Source organism: Odocoileus virginianus, chromosome 12 (genome assembly GCF_023699985.2).
Source record: "Odocoileus virginianus isolate 20LAN1187 ecotype Illinois chromosome 12, Ovbor_1.2, whole genome shotgun sequence".
Classification (NCBI taxonomy): domain Eukaryota; kingdom Metazoa; phylum Chordata; class Mammalia; order Artiodactyla; family Cervidae; genus Odocoileus; species Odocoileus virginianus.
In genome coordinates, this window is record NC_069685.1 from 14,281,881 (window position 1) to 14,296,324 (window position 14,444).

The 14,444-nt window shown below is 36.4% G+C and overlaps 1 protein-coding gene across 4 annotated transcripts in view; it reads left to right on the forward strand.

Moving 5' to 3' along the window:
• INPP4B (inositol polyphosphate-4-phosphatase type II B) overlaps nt 1–14,444 on the forward strand; it is an 825,365-nt gene that overhangs the window by 124,829 nt on the left and 686,092 nt on the right. For all 4 annotated transcript variants that reach the window (XM_070474820.1, XM_070474815.1, XM_070474816.1 and 1 more), the window contains exon 2: nt 11,271–11,333. The gene's annotated coding sequence lies outside the window, so the exon portion shown is untranslated. The remainder of the gene's footprint in view (nt 1–11,270; nt 11,334–14,444) is intronic.

The following is a 14,444-nucleotide window of genomic DNA, read 5'->3' on the forward strand; positions in this document are numbered from 1 at the left end:
GGAATTTTGTACTACAAAATTTGTCTTATTTTACAATTGATTTTTTTTTTTTGCTTTCATTTACTGTTTTATTTTTCTCATAATGCTCCATTTTTAAAAAATTTAAATTATTTCTTTATTTTACTTTACAACATTGTATTGGTTTTGCCATACATTGACTTGAATCCGCCATGGGTGTACATGTGTTCCCCATCCTGAACCCCCCTCCCAACTCCCTCCCCATCCCACCCCTCTGGGTCATCCCAGTGCACCAGCCCCGAGCATCCTGTATCATGCCTCGAGCCTGGACTGGCAATTAGTTTCACATATGATAATTTACATGTTTCAATAATTTACTGTTCTTAAGCTTATTTTGATGTTTTTCCATATGGATACTTTTCTTTGAGGGTTTTATTAATTATTGTGTTTGATTTTGGTTGTTGTCGATGGTGATTGTTTGAGCCAGAAGAAAATCTGTATTACTGCTAAGATATCTTTCTGGAACCTTTTCAGGTCAACTTATATAAAAAGCCAGGAAACCCTAGGGCATCTTATAAATAAGTACCTGAAAACTAAGAAAATCTGAGAAGAATTTACAAAGGAATTGAGATCAATGTTGCACTATAATATAGCATAAAATCTCCTAGGATCTAGAGAAAACAGGAGCTATTCCGCTATTGATCTTTTAATTTAAGAGCCCTCTTAGACATTTACAAGGCTACATACCAGAGCTAAAGCATGTCAGCTCTGCCTGTCTGTTTCCTATTGATGGCATTTGTACTCACTTGTAGGGGATATAACACCTTGCAAACAGATAGTTTTACAGACAGCCGTAGAAAGGAACCTTCTGTTTTAAGTCCTGAAGAGTTAATTCAGTAAAATTCAGTAACACGGCAGGCGATAAAGCTGATAGAGATAGTGAAGCCTTCAATAATAATTTTAACAGACCAAAACACTTAGTAATAAAACTGATGAGTATCTCTCACAAAATCTACAGAAATAAATTAGCTGAAGCAAGGATTAAGAAGGGCTTTCTAAGTGGCACAGTGGTAAGGAATCTGCCTGCCAGTGCACGAGACCCAGGAGAGGTGCGTTTGATCCCTGGGTTGGGAAGACCCCCTGGAGAAGGAGATGCAACCCACTCCAGTATTCTTGCCTGGAGAATCCCATGGACAGAGGAGCCTGCTGGGCTACAGTCTATGGGGTTGCAGAAATTAGGACATGGCTGAGCACACACACACACACACTCACAGCCACACACACAGACACAGATGCACGTGGATTAAGGAAGCCTTCAGTTTAGAAGAATATACTATCTAAAGCAAGTTTCTTAAACTTTAATATTCCTGGAAATCACCTGAGGTTCTTGTTGGTTTTCTGCTGGACTAGTGTGGTGCCTGGCATTCTGTATTTCTAACAAACTCTCGGGACATGGAGAGTCTGCTGGTTTATGAACCACCCTTTGATAATAAAGGGCCTGGAGTCTGAGAATTTGACTTTGGTAACAGCGTGAGATAAAAGATGGGAAAATATACAATAAAATATATAAAACTCAATTCAGAGACAAGTGCTGAATGTTTATCTGTGTTTAAATATAAGTGGCAAGATATATGCAAATTGCTTTAAACTCTTAGGAGATAGTGCTTTAAATTCAAAGTATAATTTGTTTACAATTCTAATGAAGACATGAAAAATGCAAAAAATGGCAAAGATATACACAGAAAGTTTTTATACAACATACATATAGAATACAATGAGAAGCTTTGTAGTAATAGTTAATATATTTAAATATTAAGACCTTAAGGACAGAATATTTGTTTAGTAATGGGAACTCACTGAAAATATTCAATGTCAGAGATACATTATCCGTGGAACAGTCAAGGGAATGGGATTGGTGACAGCTACCAGCCTTCAAATCCTGCTTTTGCTGACTAGCTCTGTGGCTCAGGTAACTTCCAATAACCAAGCTGTCTTCAGTTTCCGCATCTATCAAATGGGACAATAGTGTACCTAGCAGTTAAAATTGTTGTCTGTGTTAAATGTATAAGACTGCGATTCAGAACAATGCCTGATTTATATTTGATGACACTGAATGTTTATTTTTTTTGCATTCTCAATAATGATAATAAGGTACTTCTACTTCGAAACTTGAGTTTTAAAAATAATGTTCAAAAAGCCTATTTTCTTGCTAAATTGCCTATGGGGAAATATTTTGATCATTTATTTGAATAAACAATATTTAAGTGAAAATTTAAGATTAGGAAAATCAAATTATCAGTGAAATTAAAGTATATCATTTAGAGAAGACGGTTTCATCAACTGAAAAAAGTTAAAATATTAAAAAACAAAAGGGTCGAATTTAATTATTCCCAGTATTCAGTGTTTTGTATGTTTTAAACATGGCATATAGCTTTTTTGTTACTGTTTTAGTTCTGCCTTTCCTCTGGCATAGATTAAGCATATCTTTCAAATGCCTGGGCCTGATTATTATTACCTTTGTGGTTTTTCATTATTGATACTTAACTATGTATAATTATAATTCAGAGTTGAAAAAGACTTTTCTATCTTTTGCTTGCAGACACATACAAATGTATTAATTGTATTTCTTCTTTTATATTTATATTTTCTTTCCAAAATTTAAATGAAGACACTTCTAAAAACCTACAATTCTAAACCTTTGTTTTGTTTGTGTTTTTCTTGTCTGAAATAATTATTTCATAAAATAGTAAGCAAGAGGAAATTAGAAACGGATCCAGTTGGTAGCAATTTTAGTATTGGCAAAAGAAAATGTCAAAGGTCAGGCTTAATACTTAAAATCAGCTCCAGGTGTTTCCTGGCTGACAGAGCTCAAATTAAACTTTTTTTCTCAAACATATGTACTGTGAGATATGCAAATATGTTTTAAAATGGAATATGCATGCATTTTATGCAAGATTCCTTTGTATTAAACGAAGTCAACAATGAATGAGCAATTTGAGAAGGAATGTTATATGTTAAAAATAAGGGAAATGGCTTGTGTTCCAGGGAAAACACCAATGTTCTATCTCCAGCTGCTGTCCTTTGGATGCCTGTACCTTTCAACTACATTTAATCCCTTCTCCCACGCTGCACCTCTGGTAGCCACAAATCTGATCTTTTCCTATGAATTTGTTTCTTTGTTTTTAATTATTATGAACCTACAGCACTATGTTAGTTTCTGGTACATAACATTCAATATTTCTATACACAAGTTCTTAATTTTAATATTGTCAAACTTAGTGTTTTCCATTTATGGTTACCACTTCCATGCTTTATAAGAACCATTGTCTACCCCACAGGGAAGGCTAGTCTCTTCTAAAAGCTTTATTGTTTTATCATCTACATTTAGATACAAAACCTTCTGAAACAGATTTTTGTATGTTGGAATTAAGATTCACTTTTCATCACAAATGGATACATAATTCAATCAGTATGATTTAGTAGAGAGGTTGCCTTCTTACCACAGCTCCACATTGTCAAACTTGCCATAATTTACTTGTATAATTAATTTTTATGATTTGTGTAGGTTTATTTCTGGACTCTCTTTCATTCCATATATCTGTTTGCTTTTGTACCAATTACACACTTTTAATTGCAAAAGTTTCACAAGAAATTTGATATCTCCAGTTTTTTTTTTCTTTAATATCACCTTGGCTAATCTTGGCCCTTTGCATTCCTGTATAAATTTTGGCTCATAAAATTTAAAAAAAGCTACTAGGATTTTGATTTTGAATATACTGAATGCATGGATTAATTGGGGGAAAATTGATATCCTTATTACATGGAGTCTTTCAATCTTTTAGTTTGCTTTATTTTCTCTAAGTAATGTTTTGTGAGTTTTAGGTATAAAGATCATAAACATCTTTTGTTAGGTTTATTCCAGGTATGTGAGGTTTTTAATTCTATTTTAATAAAGTATAATTCTTATTTTTGGTTTGTTTCTTGTTACATGGTATTGCAATTTTATTTTTATACAGTGACCCTAATTCAGTAATCTTGCTAAATTTACTAATTAAATTATCTAATATTTTTTCCTGCAAACTCAAAATTTATTATTTTAAATCTATTTCATTATCCATTAAAGAAAATGGATTTAAAATTACCGTCTCTAATTGTTATTTTTATTTAAATATGTAATTGAAATTTTTATTTTAAAATATTAACTGAATAGCAGCATTAATTGATATGTATAATAATAAGAAAAACTGGACTCCAGGTGAGAATGTAGGAAGATGTGGTAGCATTTCAGAAGGTGCTATAAAAATGGCAATTATTGCCTCTGCTCAGTCCTCACATGAGTCATACTCTTGAGTAAGCGTCTGCCACTCTGGTCTTTAGTTTTCTCATTTGAAAAATGATGCCATTGTACCTGATACCTTTTGGTTCCTTCTTCTTGGGGGTGGATGACCCAGACAACCTTTAGGTCAGTGGTCAGTGCTTTCAGATTTTTTTCTTTTCTTCTCGTCCCCTATGGCATTGTGACTGTGGGGCTCAATGGGCCTCTTATGATCATTTTGGGTGAATGTAGTATGGGGCCGTGCCCACCTAGGACTCTTGTGTCCGCTGCTCAGGGTTCTTGGGAACTTCGGTCTCCCTGGGACACCATACATTGGTTGTGGGATAATGGGATTCTGTCTCAGGTTCATGTCTGGTTTTTCTTTTTTTCCTTATTTTATTTATTATGCTCAAGACTTCTGGGGCTTCTTGAATCTGAAGTTTTACAACTCTTATGAGTTTTGAGGAAATCTGAGCCTTTTATCTCTTTAAATGCTGTCTTCCGTTCTCTGTTATCTCTCTGCACCGCTTTTAGATGAATACTGGAGCTTTTTCTTGTTTTATTTTATTTTTGTAAATTTTTGGGGGGCACTTCATGCAGCACGTAGGATCTGAGTCCCTTGACCGGGAATCAAACTGGCACCTTCTGCAGTGGAAGTGCAGAGTCTTAACCACTGAGCCAGCAGGGAAGTCCCCGGTTCATGGCTTTAGACATTTCTCTCCCTCCTCCAAAGCCCCCTAATTGCCTCTATGTTGTGTTAATGCAGAATGCTGGCTTTCTCGGCGTGCTCTCCAGTCTGTGCGCTGAAGAGTAGTCTGTTAGTCCAGAAGCTCCTATGACCATGTTCACGTGGGGTTTAAACTTAGACAAGGAAAAGAAGGACTCAGCGTCTGACCCCTCCTCTTCTGTTTTCTACTGCGTACAGCTCTTGAGCCTGGATAGTTTTCCTTCTCATTTACATCATACCCGACATTTTCTCTACTCTTAGTATTGCAGAACTCTGTGATCTGTTTCTCTAGGTGTGCCTTCTACTGCATTAATGGTAACTAACGTTGTGTTTTTAAAGATCCTGGTTTCTCTAAGGAAAACTTGATGTACAATACTGTTTTCTTGTTTTGGACCCAGAGTTCTTTTTGGATGTTAAACTCTAAACATCTTTGTTTTTTCTATCTTGTATGCATTCATGCTAACATGCTTCAGTCATGTCCAACTCTTTGCGACCCTGTGGACTGTAGCCTGCCTCTGTCCATGGAACTCTCCAGGCAAGAATACTGGAGTGGGAAGCAATTCCAGTTTCCAGGAGATCTTCCTGACCCAGGGATCAAACCCGCGTCTCTTTTGTCTCCTGCATTGGCAGGCAGGTTCTTTACCACTAACACCACCAGGGTAACCCTTTTATTTATCTTATGACATTCCTAATCCTTAGGTAGAGAAATTGCTACCCGTGGTATAAAGGTGGTGTCAGACATAGAAAAATGCAAAATCTTTAATGCAGATCTATTTCAAAATAATAGCATCTTTGTTATATGATGGCCTTATTCCCTCTCATTTACTACCTCCCTCTGCCTCTTTCCTATCTCACATATTTGTTCAAATGTTCTTTAAATTTTATGCAACAGTAAGGATGTTATGCAATGTCTATCAAAGACCCTGGTGAGATACTTATGCTACATAAGTTACTTCTCTTAATATTTATAAATAGATATTTAATACATACAAGTCATTGTGTACTTATTAGGACTCTCCTTCATATGTGCTGAATATTGAATTAAGCACTGAAGGGACTAGACAAGAGGTGCAAGTTCCTGACAATCTTTTAGGAATTTAAAATATAGTTGGGAAGACATGAGAACATAAGACAACCTAAGAAAGCAATACAAATTATAGACATTTATTATAATTGCTATACAGGGTCAAATAATGAAGAAATCAGCAGAGTTCAAAGTACCTGGGGGATCACTTTCTGGAGAAGCTGGCATTAAATCTTTGGCAGGGTGGTAACTTTGGAAGATGCTGAAAAGAAAGAATTGAACCACCAGCAGAAGGAATAGACATCGAGAAAGGAAATGGGACAGAATATGGGAGCCATAAGACACTTTGCCTGACTGAATAGGAGAAGTTCGATTTAAGAACAATGTAAAATTCACAGAATGTTCAGGAAACTTTAAAAAAAATCCAGTAGACATTTTTTAAATTAAATTTTTTATTGGCTCATAGTTGCTTCACAATGTTGTGTCATTTTCTGCTGTATAGCAAAATGAATCAGTCATATGTATACATATATCCATATATCCAAATTTTAGATTTCCTTCCCATTGAGGTCACCACAGAACTTTGAGTAGCATTTCCTATAAACATATTTTGCAATATGTAGCTGCTTCCCCTACGGGTCTTCTAAAGCTCAAATTGCGAAAACTAATATCACAGAAAATAAAATTGGAAAATTTTGAACTCTTAAGGCAATAGCTATCAGACACCAAAGTGATATATGAGACACATTACCTTGTATAAATTCCCTCAAGCTGGTTAGATGACCCCTACATTCCTAATACAAAAGGGGTGGAGAACCTGAAAATTAAAGGCAGATTTCTTTGATATGAGCCGAGGCTCCAGGAGACATGTCTACAAGGATGTAGGTTTTATAGCATTTCCACATTTCCCCTCTTAGTGCTAGAAAGAGATGCATCAAGGAGACTCAGTGAGAGTTGGATGTGTACCCCTTGAAGTTTTGGAAGTTTCAGTACAGACAGTGCTGATTTCTGCTGACTCTAAAGGCCAGGAGATGAGCTTGTGAATAGCTCATGGTAGAGCAAGCGAGAGATGCTGCAAGGGGGTTAGCCCGTTTCCCCGGGGCTCGTTGGAGAGTCCCCTGTGGAGCAGATGTGAGCCTTGAATGTGAGAGAGTCACCCTGAGGCTGTCCGGGTCCTGTCCCCAAAGACTGTCCCAAGGCTGAACTAGTCTTAGCATATAGAAGCTAAAGGTGTCACTTGGAGTTGTGGATGTCATAAGTGATAAAGTGAGATGTATGACTCCTGCCAAGGGTTGTACAGATGAAAGAAAGGTCCCCAGTGATTGGAGAAGGGGGATAAGTCACTGAACCTGGAAAAGCATCCATTGGTTAGGAATCAGCTTTAAGTAGATGCTAGCCCTCTTAGGTCAGTGACCAGAAAGTTACTTTTCCTTTTCCACTGGCCACTTCTTTCCCCAGCTCCCCTCTTTCACTCCACTCCCATGTTCCAGAGGCCTTGGAACCAAGGTTGACTGGCTGGGGAGGAAGGACCTGGGGAAACAATAGAGGACCCTCTTCACTGACTGTTGGTTTCTACTATAGCAAGCTATGGAGGTTTGACAATTTGGAGAAAGACACAAATCATATGATATTGCTTATATGTGGGATCTTTAAAAAGGGTAAAAATGAACTTATCTACAAAACAGAAATAGAGGTACAGTTGTAGAAAAGAAACTTATAGTTACCGGGGGGTAGGGGGGAGTATTGGAAGATTGGGACTGACATATACTCACTACCGTATATAAAATTAATAACTAGTAAGGACCTACTGTATGGCACAGCTGGGTAGACATTTCAGCACAGGGGACTCCACTCAATACTCTGTAATGACATATATGGGGAAAGAACCCAAGAAAGAGTGGGCATATGTATATGTGTAACTCACTCACTTTGCTGTCCATCTGAAACTAACACAAGATTGGGCATCCACTGTACTCCCATAAAAATTACAATTTTATGTATTTGTTTTTGGCTGGGCTTGATCTTAATTCCTGTGTGGGCTTTTCTCGAGTTGTGGCAAGCAGGTGCTGCTTTCTAGTTGTGGCATGCGGGCTTCTCATTGCAGCGGCTTCTCTTGTTGCAGAGCAGAGGCTCTAGGGCCTGGGGGCTTCAGTCGTTGCAGCTCCCAAGCTCTAGAACGCAGGTTCAATCATTGTGGCACACGGGTTTAGTTGCCCTGTAGAATGGGGATCTTCCCAGACCAGGGATTGAATCCGTGTCTTCTGTATTGGCAGGCAGATCCTTTACCACTGAGTCACCAGGGAAGCCCCACTCCCTTAAAAATTAAATGAAAAATGAAAAGATAAAAAAATAAAGTTTAAGTCACCTTTCTGTATGTAGCTGGGTATTCTGATTTCTAAATTGAGACTATGTTTGGTGAATCAATGTAAGTTTTTTTTTTTAAGTCTCAAATGATCAGGGTATGGGTAAAGGCCTAAGTCTTATTGGCTCAAAAGATGCTACATTCATTTCCTGGGGCTGCTGTGACAAACTACCATGATCTGGGTGCCTTGGAGCAGGAAACATTTATTCTCTCACAGTTCTGAAGGCTAGTAGGGCAATGGTGTATCTAAAAGCGCTAGAGGGTCATTTGTACCATGACTTTCTCAGCTTTTGTTGTTGCCGGCAATCCTTGTATTCCTTGGATTGCAGGCACATCTCTGCCTTCCTAGTTACATGGTCATCTCTCTCTGTGTCTTTGTCTTCATGTGGTATTCTCCTGTCTGTGTGTATACTTTTGTATCTCACCTTATAAGGACACCAGTCATGTTAGATTGGTGTCTGCTCTGTATAATGTCATCTTAATTTACATCTGCACTTAATCTGTCTTCCAGACTCAGTCTTTCCAAGTCCTTCTCTCTTGTAAAAATTTTGTGGACCAAATAGGACTAATGGTCAGTTGGTATACATCAGTTCAGTTATTCTGATTGATTTTTTAAAGATTATTATTTTTTCTCAATTTCTTATTTTATATTGGAATTTAGTTGATTTGCAATGTTGTGTTAGTTTTCAGTATACAGCAAAGTGATTTAGTTGTGAGTATACATATATCTATTAATTTTTAGATTCCTTTCCCATGTAGGTTATTACAGAATATTGTATAGAGTTCTCTGTGCTATACAGTAAGTCCTTGTTTATCTATTTTATATATAGCAGTATATATATTAATCTCAGACTCCTCATTTATCCCCCCATACCTTCCCCTTTGATAACCATAAATTTGTTTCCTCTGTCAGTATGTTTCTGTTTTGTAAATAAGACCATTTGTATCATCTTTTTTAGATCTCACATATAAGTGATACCATATGATTTTATAATTGCTTTTTAAATTACCCTTTCCTGACTGCATAATATCTGTTCAATTTTTTCTGCTGCTTCAGCACATTTTATATTGTTTAATGATGGTATTTTCATGAATTGCTTGGAATAATTGTCTACAAATTTCCCACTTGACAGTGTTTTTCTTGAGTCCTTTTTGTTTATAATGGTTTCTCTAAAATGTATTGATTGTAGTAGGGCCTCACAAGGTGTTTTTTTAAATTGAATTGAGTATTCATAAGAGTAGACAAGGGTCAGCTGCTTTAAGTGAATCTTGAAGTATCCCAGTTTCTTGGAGGACATCTTTAAATTAAAATCCTCAGCAAAGTCAAGGGACGCTACTGCAGGGGAGTGACAGCTTACTCATCCTCTTAAAATGCAATTTAATATTTTTTCCTTACCTGCCCAAAGTCCTAAAACAACTCTTTATTTCCTTTTCCCTCATTGACTGATTAATAAATCAACAAATTAAGAACTATCCAGTATGGCATGATTTTAATCATTCCAACATGTGGCTCACTAGGGCAGTGATTTTCAAAAGGGTTGCAAGATTTTTTTAAAAGGAGAACAATGAAACATGTATATTATCAAGGGTGAAACAGAGCACCAGCCCAGGTTGGATGCATGAGACAAGTGCTTGGGGCTGGTGCACTGGGATGACCCAGAGGGATGGGATGGGGAGGGAAGAGGGTGGGGCATTCAGGATGGGGAACACATGTAAATCCATGGCTGATTCATGTCAATGTATGGCAAAAAAAACCACTACAATATTGCAGAGTAATTAACCTCCAACTAATAAAAATAAATGAAAAAAAATAGTAATAATATGTTCATAATTATATTGACTAACATTCATTAGGTCTGTGTCTTTTCTATGTACTTGTCTTGTTTATTTATCTTATCAATTCTATGAAGCAGGAAGAATTATCATTCTGATATTACAGATGAGAAAAGGAGGTTTATAGAGTTTCGTTCCCTTCCCTAAATTCACACAGCTAGTAAGATGTGGTGATTGCAATTATACGATTGTTCTTCTAATGACTGTTACAGTCAATTAATCAACATTGCTTTTAACTGTTAATGTTTCTTCAAATAACTTTCTTAAGGGGAGATTTTGAAATTCTTACCTATGTGACAGTTCTTTTTGGAGAACTATTGCTCAGACTTGAATTTCTTATCCTGCAATCTGAACATTCAGATAATGATGCAATAAAATCTTTTATGGGACACTCCTCAAGATGGTTATATGCTAAGGGAGGGAATAAGATATATTTTCATAACTTTTGACTCCTATCAAGTACTTTCCTTCTCGGAGCAGCATAGAAAAACCCTGAAATTGTGGCTCATAAGGAGGGCAATCTGCAATTATTTACTGAGTCATCCCAACAATATCTCGCTTTATCATTTTTGTGGAAAGGCATAATAGGAAAACACCCAAACTTGTGTGAACATTTTAAAAGCCCTCCTCACTAGGGGAGGGAGGAAACTAAGTTTAGATAATTGCAAATTCCATTTCAGTCTGTTATGTTCCAAGTAAATGTTCTGTCTCAACATGGATTACATCTTATCTTTAGAAATGATTGAAGCTATTGCTTTTCCTTGTTGGAGTGCTGGTCTTGTTCCCATGTGAGAAAAGAGAGGCAGGCAAAGAAAACAGGGCTGAGGATCTGCGGCAGTCACCCTTGCTCTCAGCTGCAGGGGAGAGGGGACCTTTGGGGAAATTACTTGGCATTTAAAGCAAGTGGTTCCCAAGGCAGCTGCTGAATGGAGCTGAATATTTTGTTAAATGATTTTCTTCTCTGACCTTTATTACTAATAAATCTTCTTTAAGCATTTATAGAGTGAAAAGAAAGGTTGTTTTTATTAATCTCTCTTCTTTTTGCCCACAGAACCCAAAGAAATGGTGTTGCCTGGCAAGAGATTTGCTATACTTCATGAAAAATCAGAACAAGGTAATGCTTATTTTGAATTGATATATATTTTTTTAGTCTGTTTAACACTGATGCATTCAACTAGTTGGTTTTTTCTTGATTCCTTGTTTTAGCTATTGGATAATCAATCAGAAAAGTAAATCATTATCTGAAAAGTAGAAGGAATGATTTTTGATGATCATCATGTTGAGGAAGTAGGTGGTAAATTTTAAAATATATATTAGCTTAATGCATTGTGGATAATGATTACTTTTCTGACACTATACTTGCATTTGTTTAAATGGGTAGGTAGGATCTTGACTGTCCCCAAACCCTGGGCCATGGACAGATGCTGGTCTGTGGCCTGTTTGGAACCAGGCTGCACAGCGGGAGTAAGTGGTGGGCAAATTAGCAAAGTCGCTCCCCATCACCCGCATTACTGCCTGAGCTCCACTTCCTGTCAGATGAGCGGCAGCATTAGATTCTCAGAGGAGCACAATAAATATGATGCCCTCGAATCATCCCCAAACCACTCCCACCCTCCATGGGAAAAATTGTCTTCCACAAAATCTTTGGTCCCTGGTGCCAAAGAGATCGGGGACTGCTGTTGTACTCTATTTGCTTGGAAATAACTCCAATTAGTGTATCATATTTACAAATAATAGACAATGAGAATTAGTAAATATTTTATAAGATTTTCTTTTTATTTAAGCATTAGTCAGATGGTTTAATATATTGTTTCTTGAATAGGCAAAAAAATTTTAGTACAAATTCCTGGAAAAACTTCATTGAGTTTGATGGAGACACTCTTATGCAAAGCATATATTTTCTTTGGAAAGACTGAATTATATCATGCAGCTGTTGAATAGCATGCCTGATTATACTCAACAGATTGCATGTTTAGTTGCTAAATTTTCCAACTGAGTGTGATTTATTTACATACGTGGGCCCTAGAATGTGAACGCTCATGCAAATATTCTAATGACATATATGCATAAACAAGGAAGAGCATAGATGCAGATATAAAATGTATGTTTCATGAATAAAACTCCTGTCTCAAAAGAATTTTTACTAGAAAGTGTTGAGAAGGTTAGAATTATGATGGGAGCTAAAGTCATCTATCTATATTACCTACTTAAATAACTGTGAGGATGTGATGTCACTTTACATATATGAACAGACATACTGGATTTGTTGAAATGTATAATAGGATGCATACTAATTGGAACCAACTGGGTTCTGTTTTTGACAAATTGATGAATTCCTAAAAAAAAAATGAGTGCTGAAACAAAGGAAGCCTTTGAATTGAATGGACATCAGCCAAAAACTAGGCTCTGAACTTTAATTTGCAGTGGAGCAAAAATAAATTGCTAGTTTAAATTACAAACTGGGGTGTTTCTGTTTATTTCTGGCTTTAGTTAATGCTTCAAGGGAGGCATAAACTGTTTAAAGAAGTAGCTTCTCTCCTCTAATGGAGATTTGCGATTGTAGGCACTCTGTACCAAAATGTTAAATCAAACTGCAAGGTATTTTTTAATGGCTAATGAAATCAGTTGAAGTTTTGCTTTATCAAAAATATTAACTGTGACTCCTCAAGAAGAGCATTATAATAAAAATTGATATCTAGACAGTATATAGAAGTGGTTGAAGCTGAGCACTGTGATATAAGCATAGGGATATGGAGGGTAGAAAACTGCTGACTGAGAGGGCATTAATGGAAGATGACACAGTGAGACAAAGAAGGAAACACACTGAGATGGAGATAATGAAGAGGGTCAAGGGTCCATGCCCTTTTTAATGAAAATAAGGATGAAGAGATGATGCACAGACTACCCAGGATGCACTCATGTGAAATGTTTCTTTTTTCCAGAGGTATGTATATACTAATACATTCAATCTTATTAGATTTTTATTTCATTTATTTAAGATAGGGATAAACTTACTTCAAACTGAATGTTATCAAGAAAAAGGCGAGGCGAAGGAGGGAAATTCCCATTAATGTGGCAGAATGTCCAGCATTGTGTACCTGGAGTAACAAAATTTGCTTCTTCCCAACGTGCAAATAAAATTGGACCAGTTCTGTGTGTTGGCAGTCCAAGTACTTTGCTCTGATAATGCTCCCAAAGAGATTATGCTATAGGATACTGGTGTTTGTGTGGAGGCTGGGAGTGGGGTGTGAAGGAGAAACTAGGGTGGGAGAAATGGTGTTCATGTCATCGCCTCACTAGGTTGGTCCTTTGGACCCATTGAAATAGGGGTGTTTGCAACTTTATAAAAAATTTCTGTTAATAAGGCAAAGAGTGGTAATGTTCTGATGCTCTGTCTCCATTATCCTAAATGGGATATGTGCATTTCAATTTCAATGTTTAAATAGTACAAGTTCAAGGCATATTAGTAAAGCTGTTATTTTTGGACAAATGGGACCATTCAACTTTTCTCAGTTGTGCATGATGACTAACACACTCATTTTGAATACCATTAACTCTGGCAATGGGGCTTGGAGAGCAGTCTATTGGGCTAGCAGGCACTTTTGTGTGTGCAGATACCTGAAAGTTCTACATTTGATTTTTAAAAAAAGGGTTTAAAAGTAACTTTTCATGTAGTGTTTTATTATTAAAATCTCAGATGTCTGTTGGTTACAGTGTTCTTAATTCCCAAATAGAGACAACTTTACCTATTCAGGTTAAAATACCCTTCTCTGTCCCTAGTGAGATTATGCACAAAAATAAAGACTGTTATTCTGTTCCATTTTAAACAGGTTTATATGTCCTCAAAATAGATTGAGTTTCAGTTAGGAAAATTTGATGCTTATAATTTATTTATATTATGTAGGAATATTAAATGTTAGTCTCATATACATTTAACTTCCCTATGGGAAAGTGAAATGGGATATTAAGGACTCAGCAATTTTTTGATGTACTCTTTTGTCTATAAATAGGTTGAAATCTGGGCTTAATATAAATGCATTTTTTGAGAATCAAAAATAAACTACCATAAGGTTAGTGTACAGCATTATTTATGCTATAGGGCACTAAGAAATAAGTGATAAATATATTGCTTAGAGATTGGTTTCATTGTGGTCTATTATTATTGGCTGTAGAATAGAACATTCTGTCAATATAATACATATTGACATTCTTTAAAGGATAAAAT